The sequence below is a fragment of the Squalius cephalus genome, assembly GCF_949319135.1.
Source record: "Squalius cephalus genome assembly, chromosome: 10".
In the NCBI taxonomy this organism is placed as follows: Eukaryota; Metazoa; Chordata; class Actinopteri; order Cypriniformes; family Leuciscidae; genus Squalius; species Squalius cephalus.
Window position 1 is genome coordinate 21,240,491 of NC_137131.1, and position 22,289 is coordinate 21,262,779.

The 22,289-nt window shown below is 39.4% G+C and overlaps 1 long non-coding RNA gene across 2 annotated transcripts; it reads right to left on the bottom strand.

Moving 5' to 3' along the window:
• Window positions 1-9,987: 9,987 nt before the first annotated feature.
• On the bottom strand, window positions 9,988-11,752 carry LOC307166244. 2 transcript variants are annotated; one of them, XR_013822606.1, is made up of 4 exons: window positions 11,676-11,752; window positions 11,040-11,272; window positions 10,819-10,961; window positions 9,988-10,612 (listed from the first exon to the last, which is right to left on the bottom strand). It is a non-coding gene; the product is annotated as an uncharacterized lncRNA (long non-coding RNA). The 2 variants fall into 2 exon arrangements; XR_013822607.1 differs by lacking the exon at window positions 11,676-11,752 and adding an exon at window positions 11,352-11,473.
• Between the last annotated feature and the right edge of the window lie 10,537 nt (window positions 11,753-22,289).

The following is a 22,289-nucleotide window of genomic DNA, read 5'->3' on the forward strand; positions in this document are numbered from 1 at the left end:
CTGATAAACGGTCCTTCAACCACACAATAACGAGCAGTTTCGTTCCGCTTGCATTGCCATTTGATGTTAGGCAATGTTGTGGTCGCGCCAGCGTCTCTACATTATGAGCGCGCTTGCCACGCGCAACGCGCCTACATTTGAAATAACGAAATTTTGGTCGGCAGGAAAAATGGTCCAACGAACCGTTCGGTTTGAAAATGCGTACCGAAAACCGAACCGAAAGCCTCGTACCGAACGGTTCAATACGAATACGTGTATCGTTACACCCCTACTTACCACTATCTTGTTTTTTTCTTTCCTCCTCTTCCTTTCTCATTCTTTTCTGGCTTCCTGAAGCATAATTCCGCTTCATGATGACTGCCGAGGAGTTTTTGTATTTTGCCGGCAGCAGAGATCACGTGGTTGGCTGGCTGCTGTCAGCGACTACTGAGAGGGGCCCCCTTGAGGGGGATCCCGATAACAGTGTCATTGCTCTTTACTGCATTGACTATCAAAGGGGCGCTCACACAGTTTGTCGTTGCATTTTATTCTTAACCAGTCGTTGTCTTGGGGCCCCAGGCCAGCTCGGGGCCCCAAGCAATTGCTTGGTTTGATTGCCTTGTCGCGACGGGCCTGTGGATGAGGCAAGACAGCTGGAAACCTGAGGCAATACATCAAGAACAAGCCGGACAAATGGGGATTTAAGTTGTTTGCCAGGGCTTCTGATGATGGCTTTATTCATGACCTGGTGCTATACCAGGGCAAAACTATGCTGGAGGCCCACGGTGTCCCCATGACATCTGAACAACAAGCTATGGTCACCAGCCAGATAGTCTCCGTCCTGGCCAGCACCATGTCCCCCTCCACCAACACAGCCATCTTTGAGGACAACTTATTCACCAGCCTGGAGATAGTGCGGTACCTCAAAGACAAGAACTGCAGGTACACGGGGACAGCCAGGGACAACAGAATAGGCAAGCCTCCATTGAAGTCCATCAAGGATATGGAGAAAAAGGCTGTCCCTCGTGGTATGCATGACTACGTCACCAGTGATGATGGGATCCTGGCCCTCAGGTGGAAGGACAACAGGGTCGTCACTCTGCTGTCAACAGACATGGGGGTGGAGGCCATATCCTCAGTCTACCGGTACTGCAGTGACACCAAGAGGAAGGAACAGGTAAGCTGCCCTGCTGTTATCAAGAGCTACAATGCCAACATGGGGGGCATTGACAAGAGTGACATGCTGGTCCACCTCTACCGTACCCCCATGAAATCCAAGAGGTGGTACATGCGGATGTTTACTTATGCAATAGATGTCAGCCTCTCGAATGCCTGGATCATGTACAGGTGGGACAGCAAGGCTCTTGGTGTGGATGGCCTGTCACTAAAGAACTTCCAGATCCAGGTGTTCAGGAGGTACAGCAGCCAGAGGTCAATAATGTCTCGCCCCCGAAGGAACTCATCATTTTCATGCGCCCCCAGCACCTCTGCTGATGTCCCCAAGCCTGTCCGGGGACACCGCAGCCACACCCCAGATGCTTCTGAGCGGTTTGAATGTCCCTGTTCCATGCCCCTGACTATTATTATAAATTATTATTAAGTTATTGCCCACGCCAAACCTGCAAGTATTGCAGAAGGAAGGGGAACATATTGAGGTCAAACGTGGTCTGCAGGGTCTGTAAGGTCCACCTGTGCCTCAGTGCTAATTGCAACTGCTTTGTCAAGTACCATGAAGAAAAAAAAAGTTATATATTCTATTCTATTAGTTATTCTATTCTAATTATATTCTATAGTATTCTATTAAGTTTATATATGTTTTAATACATTTTTATTTTATACATGTCTTATATTTTGTATATATCCATGTGGTGAGCAGGACGAGGCTGAGGGTCGTGGGAGAACGGCACGAGGCCGGTGGCGTGATTACTAATGATTGACACCTGTGAGATGCACCGGTCTCGTATCTCTCACGGAGGAGTGGAAGCATAAAAAAGGACGAGCGACGACAGTGGAGATCGAGAGAGGCAAGACCTGGATTTTATTTGATGTTTATGTTTTATTTGATGTGACAGCAGACGTCAGTCGTGACAGCAAATTACAAACAATTTTGTAATTGTTTTATTTTTGGTATTAAAATGTGTTGAATGTTCGTCGGTTCCCGCCTCCTTCTTCCCATAACATCTAACCTCGTTACTACAGTGGTGCCGAAACCTGGGAAGGAAGGAGATCGCTGCCGCCAGCATGACGATCCCGTCAGAAATGCCGTTTGCGGACATTATCCAATTGCTCGCGGGCCTCCACCAAGAAAACCATCAGGTGCTGCTGGACTTGAGGAGCGACCAGGATTTACGATTCCACGCCCTCATCCAAGCCCAGCAAGAGGACCGTTCCGGAGCTTGCTGAATCGGGAGGTTCGGACGGCAGCGCCTTCCCCTAGCCCGGCCGCCCGCCGCTCACATGACCTTAAACAAGATGGGCCCTATGGATGATCCAGAGGCATTCCTGGATCTGTTTGAGCGGGCCGCAGAGGCATGTGAGTGGCCACAGACCAGCTGGCCGGTGCACTTGATCCCGTTGCTGTCAGGGGAGGCCCAGAAAGCCGCATAGCAACTGCCAGTCCAGAACCTCCTGATATACGAAGATCTGAAAAAGGCCATCCTCCAGAGGGTCGGCCTGAGCCCGGAGGAGCAGCATCAGAGCTTACGGTTGGAAATGGGAGAGAGAGTGGCTGTGGAATCATGTGCCCATTGCTGTCTGAGAAAAGCCAAAGGAACTGCTGTTAAAGAGTTATTGAAAAGAGACTGTGTTTAGAGAGCACTGAGAGCACAACTTTGTTTTGAGAAAGGAAAAATATTGAATAAAAAGAGACACACATTCCACAGCAAGTTGACCTGTCTCCTTCCTTCATCCCTTCATTTGAACTTTACTACAATCCACTTTTTGGAAAGCAAATTTTTCTAGTTTTCTAAAAGTATTTGCCTAAGTGACTTTGACACATAAAAAAGAAGAAATGTTCCTAAATAAAAGAAAAAAAAATGTTCCTACATAAATATATGTTTTATGTATTTATTTATATATGTGTCTTATTTAATATATACACGTTTTGGGGGGAATGACCATAGACCGGAAAGGAACCATATATGGTAACTTCATTGACCTTGATTTGCAACATAAAATGATTTTCTTTTTTTAAGTCACAAAAGTTCAAAAGTCTTGTAATAACCAACAATAACACTCCAGGGTTGAAATGTTGAATTTCCAAGTATTTCAATGAGTACCCTATAAAGGGTTAAGACGGAAGCTAGATGGGTTCTAAACCAGTGCTTTGTCATTGGAAGTCCACTCGGTAGTATGAATAAAGGTGAGTTTCTTGAAGTGTGAGGTCGTGCATCTGACCATAGATGTATAAGGGCAATAGGGAATTGAGGGCGTAGAAAAAAGACTTAGATAGCTAGGATTATGAAATCGTGTGTGAAATTGGATGCCAGCCAGCAGTTTACATATTGTAGCAATCTTCAGGTAACGAGAATCAGAGCAATGAACTATGAACACACAAACTGTAGAAATTAAAATGGGGAGTATGGGGATTCTGAACGAGAAACGAAAAATGGTAAACCGGATGTAAAATGTAAGATTTAAGTGTTGATGGTGCTACTACTTGAGTGATATAGAATCTAGCAGAATTGAATAGGGTATTAAACTGAGAGCCTAATCTAAGATTATTTCTGCCAAGGTCGAGCATGGTGTTGGATTCTGGTTTGCTGCTGGGCAAAGACATCTGAAAGCCTGCAAACGAGAGCGAGAGAGCATCAGCAATGACATTAGAATGCCCTGGGATATGTACGGCTTTAAGGATGAAATTGTGTGTAACGGATTGCCAAGTTAAACATCGGAGTAGAGAAATAACTAGAAAGTCATCACCTACACAGAAACGCTGATTTTTATAGCCTACCGTCAGTCCTCATATTGTAATTAAATGAAAAACGCTATCAGTTTCACTCTTAGCTTACTCTAGCGAGGCAATCGCAACAACATGGATAACGCTGTTTGGCCTTGCCTAACTTTATATGACATATGCACCATATGCTAGAGTTACACATCCCGCTGCCATTTCAGGGCTTGAATTTCGGTGCGGGAATGTGGGGATTGCGCATAATTTAAACCATTCCCGCAAGGTTAGCTTTTATAGTGCGAGAAATTCCTGCACAAATATATTCGCTTCATCTCAGAACAAATGATTAAAAAATAAATTCGCAGATGCGAGAAAAAATGTCAAACTGTCTTTTATTTTCGAATTTAAATCCTCAATCAGCGCTGGACCGGCATTTTCTGACTTCCGCTGAGCCCTGGCCGTAGACAGATCATATGTTTCACGCTGTCAATGCAGTGGTCTGCGTTGCGCTGATCTTATTCACACTATCGAGTGTAGGTGCAGCATTCTAACATTGAGTCATAATGAGCTGTTTGTGAAGAAATTATCCGCTTCCAAATTATGTCATTTTAATCACGAAATTGAAACATTAAAAAACAATTTGCTCTTTATGGTGTGCGAGTGATAGAGCGCGGCAGCAACGAACCAACTGATCAGCTTGGAGCGTAACAACATTGAATGCTCGGCCGAACAGCTGATCATAGCTGTACAGGGCGCCTTATTATTTTTCATCTCCATAAATATATCTAGTAGTAAAGCTAATGCAAGGGCTAGAAATCAATTAATCTTTTGCTGATACTTCCTTGTCATCATGGAGAGCGCAGTTCATGGTTGCATAGCAACGACAGATGCCACGGGAGAGCAAGCGCTTGTGGAAGGAGACAGCGGCGCGCCCGCGCTTTCCACTTGTTTTTACACATCTAAGGTGCGTTCCATTCGACAGGGTCCATACGCAGTGTTCACTGCTCCCCTACTCCCTGAGCACGGTATATCAGTTGAAGTGGACTTCACTGACAATAACCGCTCATTTGAAACGCCCTGCAAACGTCATCAAAGAAAGTCAACGACGGTCGCGCAGATTATGATATAACATAAATATATATAGGACTACATTCATATTTTAATTTTTATTATTATATTATATATTTACAATTATATTGCACTATTTTAAAACTACCTAAAATAAAATCACTTTACTTCACAAACTAGCTAAGCTGGCTGCATTCACTGAGTTAAATTTTAATCATCAAAAATAGTATATGTAATATTCACAACAATAACTGTTAAAAATACTCTCATTTGTATAACAATGGCGAAATGTACGAATACTTACACACATACGTAAACTCCTCCATCGTTAGTTCTGACCGTTCTGACTGGTGATGACGTGGTGCGCGAATTGACAGTTGGGTGATCATCGCTCTCCACTTCCTGTGAAGTGATGTATCGATGTTCCCTTATTCCCTATGCCGTGCGCAGTGCCCTTCGAACTGAACATGTTCGCTCCCTTTGGATTGGAATCTCACTTAAGATGGCGGAATACCCTGTGAAGTCCACTTCGCAGTCCACTTACGGTCAAATGGAACGCACCTCTAGAGCGACGTTGTTGATTGTTTGAGCATGTGACTGTGCGTTTCTCCTTGTTTTCTATTGTTATACGCAGCATATTTCCATGACGTCTTAGTGTATTACCAACAGTAACCTTGGAAACGGTGGTCCCAGCTCTTTTCAGGTCATTGACCAGCTCCTCCCGTGTAGTTCTGGGCTGATTTCTCACCTTTCTTAGGATCATTGAGACCCCACGAGGTGAGATCTTGCATGAAGCCTCAGTCCGAGGGAGATTGACAGTCATGTTTAGCTTCTTCCATTTTCTAATGATTGCTCCAACAGTGGACCTTTTTTCACCAAGCTGCTTGGCAATTTCCCCGTAGCCCTTTCCAGCCTTGTGGAGGTGTACAATTTTGTCTCTAGTGTCATTGGACAGCTCTTTGGTCTTGGCCATGTTAGTAGTTGGATTTTTACTGATTGTATGGGGTGGACAGGTGTCTTTATGCAGCTAACGACCTCAAACAGGTGCATCTAATTTAGGATAATAAATGGAGTGGAGGTGGACATTTTAAAGGCAGACTAACAGGTCTTTGAGGGTCAGAATTCTACTTATTTGCAGCTGTATCATACAAATAAATAGTTAAAAAATCATATATTGTGATTTCTGGATTTTTTTTTTTAGATTATGTCTCTCACAGTGGACATGCACCTACGATGACAATTTCAGACCCCTCCATGATTTCCAAGTGGGAGAACTTGCAAAATAGCAGGGTGTTCAAATACTTATTTTCCTCACTGTATATATATGTATATATATATATCTATCTATCTATCTATATCTATATATATATATATATATATATACACACACACACATATAAATATATATATATATAAGACAGAAACTATTACTTGTCTTACCTTATTCTGATTTTATGATACACTCAAAATATTCCACAACAAATCCTTTAAATTTAATGTAAAAATAAAAACGAAAGTAAGCAGTGTTGGTCTCACGTAACCCTCTCATTAGAATCAAAATGTTTCAATATTTGCGATGTATTTGGATGCTAAACTATTCTTTATTATAGGCTTTATACTTCACTCGTGTTCCAATATCGATGGAAAAAATCATCCTCTTCACACGCGCAAAAATGTGCTTGGAAACATCACAGTGGAGCTCTGCTTACTGTGAATGGTACAAATTGTACTACTGACTATTTAAACAGAGCAGTGTAATTCATATATGTTAGGTTGACTATTTTTATTATTATATTGTATTAGGGCTATAATGAACAGGCTGCGATGTCAAGATTGCAATACTGGAATGTGTGTGTGTGTGTGTGACGCGGTTGCGGTTGAACAGTGGACACATAAAAACATAAATAAAATGTTTTAGTTCATTCCTACTTCCATAGGAATACATTGAAAATGCTCGCTCTACTCCGCACCATTATCAATGTCTGTACGGACGTCTGTATTTTACTTTCGCTTTTAAGTTAGCGATTTAAAAGCCCTCAGCGGTGTCACACGTCGATTAACCGGTGGGAAAATTTTATCACAGTCACATCCCTAATATATTTATATATAAATACAATAGGCCAACCTGAAAGAGAATTTTACTTGCCCGACCAGAGTATAGCCTGATTAGAACGTCAATAACAAAAAAATAACTTGGGAATCACTAAAACGAGAGATTATTATAATTTCATTACATTCATTTTAAGTTGCAATCAGCAGTTAATAATAAATGTATTACTGATCAATGGTAACAAGGTTGCCCTGCTGAGGCTCATGCAGCTTCTCCAGGAGAATTGTAAACAAATGAGCACGGCACACAAAAAAGCAACCCAGTTAACAACATACTGATTATAAAAATTACAAATATGGAGTTTTTATATATTTTATAACATATGATAGAGTTAAGCAACCTCACTTGACGAGTAGGCAACTATTTCCTGAATACAATCACGATTGAAACTGTGACAATGATTTCATACAACAGGTTAATAAACAGTTACAATTAAGTCACTTACATTTTAGATGCAATATTGACTGTTTTTGTTCTGTTTCAGCAGCAAAAATAGTTAAACAAAGATCACAGCAGAACCATCGCGCATCTCACAGCAACTTGTTTTCTCATTACTGAATGATTCAGCATTTTGAAACGAATCGGTTGACTCAAAGATTCAATGGTCAATCCATAAAAATCTGTCTCAATCATGAATGACTCAGTCATTCGAACGAATCGTTTGAACGAATGAATCAATGACTCGCTCATTAAGATGGTCGCCTGGTGACACCTAAAGGCGGTTTAGTGTTATGTTTAAAAGTATCATTCTTTCCAACGTGCACCATTATCAATGTCCGTGCGGACGTCCGTTTTTTACTTTCACTTTTATATTAGCGATTTAAAAGCACCCGCTCGTGTCACACGTCGATTAACCGATGGGAAAATATCCTCACAGTCATATACCTAATAAATTTATATTTAAATACAATAGGCCTACCTAGTAAAACGTTTTATATACTATTTAGATATCCTTTTGGACACAAGAGGGCAGTATAGCCCTATGTTTGCTTTTTTGTTGAACCAAATAGCACTAAATAGCCTGTATTTAACTTTTTCATACTCCTTGAATTGCAAAAACAGAATAAAATGGGTTTAGTTCTAATATTTGTATAATTTTATATAAAAATAAATGGTGTATAATTACATTTTTAGAAGTTATGAGATGTTTCCTGCTTCCTTTTTGACATTAATTTAATCCCTCACCATAGCAAAACCGTTTGAGATATTCAATATCCGTTTACAATTTAGCATCATTAATATATTTTTATCATGTTGAAAAAGTTTGGTGGGAATAAAATAAACCTTTTAGGAGGAGTAACTAAAAACTCAGAGGCTGATTTAGCAAAAAATAATATTATTAAAAAATAATATAATAAATAAAATATTCAGACCAAAATATCTGACTTTCTGTTGGTTGCAGCTAATGACTGTAAATTAGAAAGTTGTCCGGCTCGATGAGAACAATATAAGTACCAAGTTTTGTGATTCTAGGTAAAACTAAGCCCCCATTTTTGACTAAAAGTGGCGCTACTGAGCCCCTCACCACGCCCGTTTCTGAAACTTTGCACATGTCTACTTGATAATAAGTGTGATGTGTCTGTCGAGTTTCATGCAATTTCAAGTATGTTAAAGGGTTAGTTCACCCAAAAATGAAAATTCTGTCAGTAATTACTCACCCTCATGTTGTTCCAACCATGTAAGTCTTTCGTTCATCTTCGGAACACAAATTAAGATATTTTTGATGAAATCTGACAGAATTTTGACTCCTCCATAGGCTTCCAGTGTGACCGAAACTCACCGGCCCAGAATAGTTATTAAAACATCGTTAAAATAGTCCAAGTAACTACAGTGGCACTACATTAAGTTTATCATGCGACGACAATACTTTTTGTGCGTAAAAACAACAAAAATAACGACTTTATCCAACTATTAGTGTTCCTCAATGTGGGCCTCTGACGAGAGTTCACGGGAGCGCTAGGACGCATGCGCGAGAACTGAGCTTACGGCGTTCTTCTTCTACTACTACTTGTTACTGACTGCTCACTCCTTGGGAGTATTACCGCCATCTACTGTACAGGATGACGTCCCGACATTGCCGGGTGCGCAAAACGGTCTCTTCATAAGCCGAGGAAGACGCGCACTGTATGTAAAACTGTATTCGTCACTATGTCCGCAGATTTCGATGTAGATGAAGATGAAGACTTGAATTTTTTTAACCAACCATACTTATTCGAACCAGAATACACAGACACTGAATTACAAGAGATGGAAGAGGCTGCATCACAACCACAGTCTCAAGGTTCTGAAAGACAGAGAGCTTTGGACAGCTGGTGGTGTAAATGTAATCAGTGCCAATCGATGCCTACTGAACAGGAGAGCGTGTGCTGCATCGATTGGGACATTGTCATGCCACAGCTCGAAAGTTTGGATAGCGCGGACAATGGGACGACAAGTGTATGTCGCTGTATAACAGAGGATCCCGGTTTTCCACCCCTGCTAAGTCGCAGTGTTTTAGAAGTGTTTTTTTATTTGCCAAAAGTGAACTGGAAGGGACGTCCGAGGCCAGAAGGACCGGGTGGCACGCTATCTATGGAGTAAGTAGGTTTGTTTATATTGTAGAGTTATTACACATGCAGCCTACTGTAGTTATTTCTTATGCATCTTTTTACTATGCTATTTTGCAATTAAGCTTTTTCTGATTCTGATCTGTTTTCTGTTTACAGTCAGTGCAGACTGGTGGCTTACCGGGTTGTTCTAGAGTGGATACTGAAAGGTCAAAGACTTGGAAGACACAACAGAAAAATTCTGCCGTCATGTGTTGTGCGAGCCATACGGGAAAAATATCCGTCATTATCTGGTGCATACGTTGGTTTCAAGGAAGCCGAAGAAGCTTTCAGGTTAATTTAAAGAAAGGAAAAGCAACACAATAAACATTTTATATTTTTATTTTTCACTATTAGTAAAAATATTTTCAAATAAAACGTGTGGGTACTGCTTGTATGAATACTTGTTAAATAAAAATGTACATAAACTTAAATTGGCTTATGTTTGTCAATTACAGTTTATAAAACCGGTTTTGTTGAAATGTTTTAGAATTTCAGTCAGAGTATGGCTTTAGCATTTGAAGGAACTTTTTTGTTTTGATATCACTGCAATAGATAAGCAATTTTTGGTATTCCCAGCAGTTTTACACTTAATAAATTTTTTATTACACAAACAAAAATAAATACGTAAACATGCATGTTGAGGTAGCATTTTACCAAATGAAAAATCTAACAACAAGAAAATCCAAAAAAAATAGTACAGTATGCCGCTGACAGTCGTTTACTTGGTAAACCTTGACACATGTTTTGCAACAACTGCTTCCTTTCCTGGTTTGGGTTTTGTTGCGATATTGCGCGGTAAAACAGGCAAAGAAACGTGAGAGGTTGGGTCCTTGAAAAGTACAGTAGGGTCACTGCGCCGCTCCTGTACCTTTTGAAGAAGTTCTTCCCTGAAGGTTTGTGTAGTTGGTTCATAAATTTTCCTTGCCAACCATTCTTTCTTTTGTTTTGGAAAAACAACGTTGTATCGCGGATCACCTATAAAATTGCAATATATAGTCACAAGGCAATATTTTCTGCCCTGATTAAAGTATCCTGTTAATTTTTTTCTCTGTTAGTGCGCATAATTCACACACACACACACACACACACACACATATACATATATATATATTTGTGTGTGTACAAATGAATTGAGCATTTAGTGTTGTAAACACCCCACTTTTTGGAAACTGAATACTTGCCTGAGGAGGTTGTGGCCTGTTGACGGTTTGCATTTTCGTTGTGATCCATGACAGCAAGTTGAGTACGAGCTGTCATCGAGGAGTAGTGGAAATGCAGATTCTTTCTACAATATTTCAGAAGAACTGAATGGTAGACCTCAAGACTGCCTGAGAAAAAAAAAAAAACATTTTATATTTTCCCTTTCCATGTGAAGTTGAATAAATTTTGATGTAAAAGTAACTTGCCTGTGTGCTTGAAGAAGGCCATTTGCCTCATGTCCTTCAAGAGATTTGGATGTAAAACAAGAGATGATAGTGTGTGAAAGGCTGGAGACTCTTTAAGTAGCCATCGTTTCCTTCTTTGCTGGTCAGGAGTGAGGTCATCGTGGGCACATCTTTGCTGCCGTCCATTTTCTTCCCAAATGTGTTCTCCGCAAATGTGATGGAGAAGGGATTTCCACTTTTCTGTCAACAGCTGTTTAAAAATATTTACAATGTAATTTTTGAAAGAATTTTGTCTATATCAGATTTAAAAAATATATTAGATAACATACATCTGGGTCACCGCTGCAGGATGCACATGCATACCACAAATGGTTGCATATGCTTTTTATCCATGGCTGAAGGTCTATATTTGGGTTTTTTTTGGAAACTGACAGTAATTTTTTGAAGAAACCTGAAAAACATTATGTCAGTTATGTATTCAACATTATGAGATTGTGGGGTAAGCATAGTGCATACAAATAGCAGTTATATTTTGTTATTGTCAAACTTTAGTTTATGAAAAGCAGCTGTTCTCTACTGCTATAGAGAGCCTAAAAAATTAAATTCAATACATGTCAACAAACATATGAATCATTGAGGAAAAATGTACATACCCTTTACAACATGCCAGATGTCGAACTCATGATGAATTTGTGGATAATCAACCCTCATGATCTTTCTTATAGACGGAGATCTGTCCGTAGTCATTACCTCAATTTCAATTCCCTTTTCCAAAAGTGAGTTTACACTTCTCTTAAAGCCTATGGGCTCCATGCCAACAGAGCTTGCTGCTTCTGTAACCTTTATTTAAATTTTTGAATGTTTATAATTATATCATTAATTGTTATTCCTGCATAAGAGTTAATAACTTATAATCATCAACATTTAAAAATAATAATGCTAAAAATATTAATAGTGCACCAATATTTCAAAAAGCATGTTAAAAACACATGTTGATAAATTGTTAAAAACATATATATACACTGACCTGCACCAACTCGTAGTGGACTACCAGATTGGTTGAATCATCCATTAAACTGTATGTACAGTACTTTGCTGAGAATCCAGGGCTGCGAAAATAACATCAATGGGGTTAAAACATTTTTTGATAAAGATAAAATAAGTTACAATTTGTTTAACTTATACACACAATTTATATTTACACTTACAGTACCTGTCATTTCTCCCATCCCCTGACAAATGCACATCTTTGTGCATTATGTTTTCCATCCTCAAGGCTTCCAACATTTTATCCTGTTGTTCTTTGTACATAGCATCTACAACAGGGATTAGATAAGAGGCCTGGATAGCATAGAAGGTTTTTTTCTTTGGTAGTTGGAGGTTGAGCAATGTAGCCCAATCATCAATGTCCGTATATGTTGCCCCAGTGAACAGTGTACACGCTGACACAAAAAGGTTGTTATCTGGCATTCCTCGATTTTCATCACACGATTTCCATTTTCCATTATGACCATTCGAACATTCCCAATGAACACATATGAGGCTACCACAGCTTGTTTTTTGGGTTTCAATGACTGCTGCTCCGCAATTATGGCATCTACTAAACAGCTCCATCAAGCTGGACACATTGACAATCCATTTTCGCTCTTTGTATCTACTGTTGTCTTCATCATCCTCTGTAGTTGGAGTTGATGTTGAGGTCGAACTTAGAGGAACAAAACTTAGGTCCTGCTTTTCTGTTTGAGGATTCAGGGAAAGCATGCTGACATCAAGACTAAGATCTTCAAATTGGTTCTCACTTTCAGCATCTGTTTGTTCATACTGAAAAAAAAAAAACTATATTTGTGTTTGACAAATTACAAAGAACAAAAACATCATAGAATAGTAAATAACAAAGTTAAGCCATTGTACATATTATGCCCATCATAAAATTTCTAATTTTAATGTTAAAAACCACTAAATAAGGACATTTTTATTTAAAAGTTCACTTACTGATTGATGTGACTTCGTTGCAGGTAAGGCGTAGTATGTTCCTGATGTTGATGGCTTTGAAGACTGTACTGTTTCTGGACTTGATAACACCAACAGAAGTTTTGACGGAAATGAATAGTCAGGTTCTTGTGTAGAACTATGGATTTTGCTTTGCTTAACTGGGGTTGACTGGGGAACACCAGCTAAATATGCAGCCGAAAATATTTCCTCTGTACATGTGTTTTCACTTTGATCAGTTACTTGAGGGCAAAGACTGGTAAGGAGTGGACCAGCTGACTGAGGGTCCTGACTGAGCTGTGATGGGTCCTTTGTCTCCTAAAACATTTCAAGTCACTGTTGTAAGGATGTAATTCATTGTATCATAGGCAATGCAGATTTTTTATATATAGGGAAATGTAAATAAAGTCAAATAACTAAATTACTGTATCGTTACTTTAACAACCACCACATGGAGATTCCACTTATTACCTTGTTGTTGTGTAAAAACAAGTTGGGCACAGCTGTTGATTTCAGTAATCGTCTTGTGTTTTGTTGAACTGGTTTGAAGTCGTCTGTTGAGAAATGTTCATTGCACAATTTCATGTTCTTAACGACTTTATGCGGTAAATTAACATCCCGCTGAACTGCCAGCAGCCATAGCTTCAGTCGCTCATGATCATTTAATGGGAATTTGTGAAAGGTAATCTGTTTATTTTGCAGAATTGGTAAAGCACCTTTACGTTTTTTCGTTGCTTTCTCAAGATTCCAACATCCAGGAAATGCACATTTTCTACCCATTGTAAAAACTACATCTAGACCTAAATCACAATAAGTGTCGAATTCAATCGCTTACATACAGTGCGCGTCTTCCTCGGCTTATGAAGAGACCGTTTTGCGCACCCGGCAATGTCGGGACGTCATCCTGTACAGTAGATGGTGGTAATACTCCCAAGGAGTGAGCAGTCAGTAACAAGTAGTAGTAGAAGAAGAACGCCGTAAGCTCAGTTCTCGCGCATGCGTCCTAGCGCTCCCGTGAACTCTCGTCAGAGGCCCACATTGAGGAACACTAATAGTTGGATAAAGTCGTTATTTTTGTTGTTTTTACGCACAAAAAGTATTGTCGTCGCATGATAAACTTAATGTAGTGCCACTGTAGTTACTTGGACTATTTTAACGATGTTTTAATAACTATTCTGGGCCGGTGAGTTTCGGTCACACTGGAAGCCTATGGAGGAGTCAAAATTCTGTCAGATTTCATCAAAAATATCTTAATTTGTGTTCCGAAGATGAACGAAAGACTTACATGGTTGGAACAACATGAGGGTGAGTAATTACTGACAGAATTTTCATTTTTGGGTGAACTAACCCTTTAAGAGTCTCAAAAGCATCAAAAAAGAATATTAAAGTTTGATGCGTTGCCACGACAACAGTATCTAAGATATCAATAATCCTTTCACAGGCCTACATCTGCCGTGTGTCTACATTATACACATAAAGTTTGAAGCAAATCGGGTAAAAATAAGAGGGTGATTTCAAAGCATTTTGAAAGTGACACACTTCCTGCTGCCAGTTGGTGGCGCTATAACTTTGACTCACAATAGTCATGTTCATGTGATCGGCCTCTTACAATGAACACACTGCTGAAGTTTCATCAAAATCAGTTAATGTATGCAGAAGTTATAACACACTTCCTGTTTCCATTATTCGCCATAAATTAGTTTCCTCGCCACGGCCAAACCGTTCGAGATATCAAAAATCCGTCCGCAATTTAGCATCCTCAATGTCTTAACTTCATGCTGACCAAGATTGGAGGCGATTGGATGAATGTCCTAGGAGGAGTACATCAAAATCCACAGCATGCGTTTCCAAACAACCCATAATAGCCGACTTCCTGTTGGGCTGGCGTAAATCTCAGAGCACGAAAGTTGTTCGGCCCGATGAGATCTATATGTGTACTGAGTTTCATATTATTACATGCAAGTGTGTTTGATTTATGGACCAAGGTTTCGGACCCTATTCAAGGGGGCGCTGTTGAGCCCCCCTGCCACACCCGGGTACCAGCTTCAGCCCGGCCCTGATGGCCACAGGTTCTGACGTGTGTGCAAAGTTTCAAGAGTTTTCGAGCATGTTAAGGGCCCCAAAAGTGCCCGAAAGTTTGACAAAATAATAATAATAATAATAAATATAGCTGCAAGCAGCGATTGCGGGCCCAAGCCGGTGGCACCGCCACCCTGGTGCCTTTAGTTACACTAAAGGCACCGGGGTGGCGGTGTCACCGACTTGGGCCCTCCATCACTGCTCGCAGCTATATTTACATATATATATATATATATATATATATATATATATATATATAAATGTAACAATATATATATATATATATATATATATATATATATAGATGTAATGAAGATGAAGTTCCAGTAAAATATGTTCACAATCCCCTATGATGTCTTCATGTCCTATGTATGATTCAAAAGCCCCCAGCGGTGTCACACGTCGATTAACCGGTGGTAAAATATTCTCACCATCACGTACCTAGTATATTTTTTTATATAGATACAATAGGCCTACCTGATTTTGAACACAAGAGGGGAGTATAGCACTATGAATGACATGATTTGTTTATTTTTGGACTAAAAAAAACATTCTGGTTCTTTTTAAACTTAAAAAATTCTTAAATTGAAAAAAAAATAAAAAATAAAATGGGTTTAGTTCTTATATTTGTATAATTTCATATAATAAATGGTGTATAATTACATTTTTAGAAGATATAAAGCTTTTGGTGTTTTCTTTTTTGACATTAATCCCTCGCCATAGCAAAACCATTTGAGATATTTATTATCTGTTCACAATTTAGCATCTTTAATGTATTTTCATCATGTTGAAAAAGTTTGGTGGGAATAAAATAAAGCACTTAAGAGGAGTGGGTAAAAATTCAGAAGCCTTTTTTGCAAAGAAATCCATATTCAAACCAAAATATCTGACTTCCTGTTGGTCTGAGCTAATGACTGTAAATTAGAAAGTTGTTTGGCTCGATGAGAACAATATACATACTGATTTTTGTTACTGTTGGTAAAACTACACCCCCCCCCCCACACACACACACTTTTGTCAAAAGCATATTGAAAGTGACACACTTCCTGCTGCCAGTTGGTGGCGCTATAACTTTGACTCACAAAAGTTACATCCATCTGATCGGCCTCTTACCACGAACACACTGCTGAAGTTTCATCAAGATCAGTTAATGTATGCAGAAGTTATAACACTTCGTGTCTCTCTTTTCTCGCCTTAAATTTGTTTCCTCGCCACGGCCAAACCGTTCGAGATATCACAAATCCGTCCGCAATTTAGCATCCTCACTGTCTTGACTTCATGCACACCGAGTTTGGTGGGAATGGGATGAATTCTTTAGGAGGAGTACTTCACATTCCACAGCAAGCGTTTTCCAAACAACCTATAATAGCCGACTTCCTGTTGGGCTGGGGTGAAACTTGACAGAGGGAAAGTTGTTCGGCCCGATGAGATCTATATGTGTACCGAGTTTCATATTAATTCATACAAGCGTGTTTGATATATGGACCAAGTTTTCAGACCCCGTTCAAGGGGGCGCTGTTGAGCCCCCCTACCACGCCCGTTTCTGAAACTTTTCACATGTCTACTGGCTAATAAGTGTTATGTGTCTGTCAAGTTTCATCCAATTTCAAGCATGCTAAGAGTCTCAAACGTATCCGAAAAGAATATTAAAGTTTGATGCGTTGCCATGGCAACAGTATCTAAGATATCAATAATCCTTTCACAGGTCTACATCTGCCGTGTTTTTACATTATACACATAAAGTTTGAAGCAAATCGGGTAAAAATAAGGGGGTGATTTCAAAGCATTTTGAAAGTCACACACTTCCTGCTGCCAGTTGGTGGCGCTATAACATTGACTCACAATAGTCACGTCCCTGTGATCGGCCTCTTACAACGAACACACTGCTTAAGTTTCAGCAAGATCAGTTAATGTATGCTGAAGTTATAACACACTTCCTGTGTCCCTTATTCGCCATAAATTCATTTCCTCGCCACGGCCAAACCGTTCGAGATATCAAAAATCCGTCCGCAATTTAGCGTCCTCAATGTCTTGACTTGATGCACACCGAGTTTTGTGGCAATTGGTAGAATTGCCTAGGAGGAGTATTTCAAATTCCACAGCATGCGTTTCCAAACAACCCATAATAGCCGACTTCCTGTTTGGCTGGTGTAAAACTTAGAGCACGAACGTTGTTCGGCCCGATGAGATCTATATGTGTACCGAGTTTCATACTAATTCATGCAAGCGTGTTTGATATATGAACCAAGTTTTCGGACACCATTCCAGGGGGCGCTGTCGAGCCCCCCTGCCACGCCCGGGTACCAGCTTCAGCCCGGCCCTGATGGCCGCGGATTCTGACCCGTGTGCAAAGTTTCAAGAGTTTTTGAGCATGTTAAGGGCCCCAAAAGTGCCCAAATAGTCGTAAGAAAAATAATAATAAATATAGCTGCGAGCAGCGATTGCGGGCCCAAGCCGGTGGCACCGCCACCCTGGTGCCTTTAGTTACACTAAAGGCACCGGGGTGGCGGTGTCACCGGCTTGGGCCCTCCATCACTGCTCGCAGCTATATTTATATGTCTGACTTGTTGCTCGGAGCTAATGACTGTAAATTAGAAAGTTGTCCGGCTCGATGAGACCAATATACGTATTGATTTTTTAAACTGTAGGTAAAACTAACCCCCCCACTTTTGTCAAAAGCATTTTGAAAGTGACACACTTCCTGCTGCCAGTTGGTGGCGCTATAACTTTGACTCAAAATAGTTACATCCATCTGATCGGCCTCTTACCACGAACACACTGCTGAAGTTTCATCAAGATCAGTTAATGTATGCAGAAGTTATAACACTTTGTGTTTCTCTTTTCTCGCCATAAATTCGGGTCCTCGCCACGGCCAAACCGTTCGAGATATCAAAAATCCGTCCGCAATTTAGCATCCTCAATGTCTTGACTTCATGCTGACCGAGTTTGGAGGCGATTGGATGAATTCTCTAGGATGAGTACATCAAATTCCACAGCATGCGTTTTTCAAACAACCCATAATAGCCGACTTCCTGTTGGGCGGAGCTAATAACTTAGAGTGCGGAAGTTGTTCGGCCCAATGAGATCTATATGTGTACCGAGTTTCATATTAATTCATGCAAGCGTGTTTGATATATGGACCAAGTTTTCAGACCGTGTTCAAGGGGGCGCTGTTGAGCCCCCCAGCCACGCCCAGGTACGAGCTTCAGTCCGGCCCTGATGACCGTGGGTTCTGACCTGTGTGAAAAGTTTCAAGAGTTTTTGAGCATGTTAAGGGCCCCAAAAGCCCCTGAAACCTTGAAAAACAAAGATTAAATGGAATAGACAAACCCAACCCCCCCCCCCCCCCCCCCCCACACACACACACACACACACACACACACACAGACACAGACACAGAGAGAGAGAGAGAAAATTCTCCAGAAAATCCACATTCAAACCAAAATATCTGACATCCTGTTGGTCTGAGCTAATAACTGTAAATTAGAAAGTTGTCCGGCTTGATGAGAGCAATATACGTACCAAGTTCTGTGATTCTAGGAAAAACTAAGCCCCCATTTTTGACTAAAGGTGGCGCTACTGAGCCATTCCACCACGCCCGTTTCTGAAACTTTGCACATGTCTACTGGATAATAAATGTGATGTGTCTGTCGAGTTTCATGCATTTTCAAGCATGTGAAGAGTCTCAAAAGCATCCGAAAAGAATATTAAAGTTTGATGCGTTGCCACGGCAACAGTATCTAAGATATAAATAATCCTTTCACAGGTCTACATCTGCCGTGTCTCTACATTATACACATAAAGTTTTAAGCAAATCGGGTAAAACTAAGTGGGTGATTTCAAAGCATTTTGAAAGTGACAAACTTCCTGCTGCCAGTTGGTGGCGCTATAACTTTGACTCACAATAGTTACATCCATCTGATCGGCCTTTTACCACGAACACACTGCTGAAGTTTCATCAAGATCAGTTAATGTATGCAGAAGTTATAACACACGTCCTGTGTCCCATTATTCGCCATAAATTCGTTTCCTCGCCACGGCCAAACCGTTCGAGATATCAAAAATCCGTTCGCAATTTAGCATCCTCAATGTCTTGACTACATTCACACCGAGTTTGGTGGTGATCGGATGAATTCCCTAGGAGGAGTATTTCACATTGCATTGTATGCGTTTTCCAAACAACATATAATAACCGACTTCCTGTTGGGCTGGTGTAAAACTTAGAGCACGAAAGATGTTCGGCCCGATGAGATCTATATGTGTACTGAGTTTCATATTATTACATGCAAGCGTGTTTGATTTATGGACCAAGTTTTCAGACACCATTCCAGGGGGCGCTGTCGAGCCCCCGTGCCACGCCCGGGTACCAGCTTCAGTCCGGCCCTGATGGCCGCGGGTTCTGACGTGTGTGCAAAATTTCAAGAGTTTTTGAGCATGTTAAGGGCCCCAAAAGTGCCCGAGAAGTAGAAAAAAATAAATAAAAAAAATAAAAAAAATATAGCTGCGAGCAGCGATTACGGGCCCAAGCCGGTGGCACCGCAACCCCGGTGCCTTTAGGTAACTTTAGGTGGCGGTACCGCCGGCTTTGGCCCTCCATCGCTGCTCGCAGCTATATTTATATATATATATATATATATATATATATATATATATATATATACATATACATACATACATACATACACACACATACATATATATATATATATATATATATATATATATATATATATATATATATATATATATATTATTGTTCAAAAGTTTGGGGTCAGTAAGATTTTTAATGTTTTTAGGAGAAGTCTCTTCTGCTCACCAAGGCTGCATTTATTGATTAAAAATACAAACAAAAACAGTAATATTGTGAAATATTATTCCAATTTAAAACAGCTGTTTTCAATTTTTAAATATTTTACATAGTAATTCATTTCTGTGATCAAAGTTGAGTTTTCAGCATCATTACTCCAGTCTTCAGTGTCACATGATCCTTCAGAAATCATACTAATATGATGATTGATGCTCAATAAATATTCATTATTATTTTCAATGTTGAAAACAGTTGTGTACAGATTTTTTTTTTCAAAATGCTTTGATGAATGTAAAATTCAAAAGAACAGCATATATTTCAAATATATATATTTTTAACATTATAAATGTCTTTACTGTAACTGTTGATCAGTTTAACTCATCCTTCATAAATAAAAGTACTGATTTATTTTATTTATTTCCCCAAAAAATAAAATTTTAATTATTACTAACCCAAAACTTTTGAGCGGTAGTGTTTAACGTTACAAAAGCTTTAGATTTCAGATAAATGCTGTTCTTTTGAACTTTCTATTCATCAAAGACTGTACACAACTGTTTTCGACATTTAAAATAATAATGAATGTTTCTTGAGTATCAATCATCATATTCAAATAATTTCTGAAGGATCATGTGACAGTGACGACTGGAGTAATGATGCTGAAAACTCAGCTTTGATCACAGGAATAAATAACAGTTTAAAATATATTAAAATAGAAAGCAGCTGTTTTAAATTGGAATAATATTTTACAATATTACTGTTTTTGTTTGTATTTTTAATCAAATAAATGCAGCCTTGGTGAGCAGAAGAAACTTCTCTGTTATGTGCGCGCCACAGACTGCACGCACGTCCGCTTAGAGTTCCGGAACGCCTTTTGCCTTCCGTCAATATTACGTTATTAGAAAAATATTTTTTTAGAGAATCGATTTTTTGACATTTGTGAATCGATTCAGAATCGTCCACGTCCGCATCGCGATGCATCTAAGAATAATTTTTTTCTCCCACCCCTGGATTTCATACAACAGGTTAATAAACAGTTACAATTAAGTCACTTACATTTTAGATGCAATGTTGACTGTTTTTGTTCTGTTTCAGCAGCGAAAATAGTTAAACAAAGATCACGGCAGAACCATCACGCATCACGTGTTTTCTCATAACTGAACGATTCAGCATTTTTAACGAATCGGTTGACTCAAAGATTGAATGATCAATCCATAAACATCTGTCTTAATCATGATCGACTCATTCGAACAAATCGTTTGAACGAATGAATCAATGACTCGCTTATTAAGATGGATGCCTGGCGACACCTAATGGCGGTTTAGTGTTGTTTAAAAGCATCATTCTTTCCCACATGTGTGTGATTTGTGTGTGCAACATTATCATTATTTTTCTTACACTATTATATTAGCGATTTAAAAGCACCCACTCGTGTCACACGTCGATTAACCGGTGGGAAAATATCCTCAGACACATACCTAATACATGTATATTTAAATACAATATTGGCCTACCTGGTAAAAAGTTTTATATACTATTTTGATGTCCTTTTGGACACAAGAGGGCAGTATAGCCCTATGTTTGCTTTTTTGTTGAACCAAATAGCACTAAATAGCCTGTTTTAACTTTTTCATTCTTCTTGAATTGCAAAAACAGAATAAAATGGGTTTAGTTGTGATATTTGTATACTTTTATATAGAAATAAATGGTATATAATTACATTTTTAGAAGATTTTTAGTGTTTCCTTTTTGGACACTATTTAATCCCTCGCCATAGCAAAACCGTTTGAGATATTTATTATCCATTCACAATTTAGCATATTTAATGTAGTTTCATCATGTTGAAAAAGTTTGGTACGAATAAAATAAATAGTTTAAGAGGAGTGGCTAAAAATTCAGAGGCTGATTTTGCAAAAAAAATCACATTCAGACCAAAATATCTGACTTCCTGATGGCCAGAGCTATTGAATGTAAATTAGAAAGTTGTCCGGCTTGATGAGAACAATATCCAAACTATTTTTTCTTTACTGTAGTTAAAACTAACCCCCCCACTTTTGTCAAAAGCATGTTGAAAGTGACACACTTCCTGCTGCCAGTTGGTGGCGCTATAACTTTGACTCACAATAGCTACATCCATCTGATTGGCCTCTTACCACGAACACACTGCTGAAGTTTCATCAAGATCAGTTAATGTATGCAGAAGTTATTCCACTTCCGTGTTTCTCTTTTCTCGCCATAAATTCGATTCCTCGCCACAGCCAAACCGTTCGAGATATCAAAAATCCGTCCGCAATTTAGCATCCTCAATGTCTTGACTACATCCACACCGAGTTTGAAGGGGACACGGTGAATTTTCTAGGAGGAGTATTTCACATTCCACAGCAAGCGTTTTCCA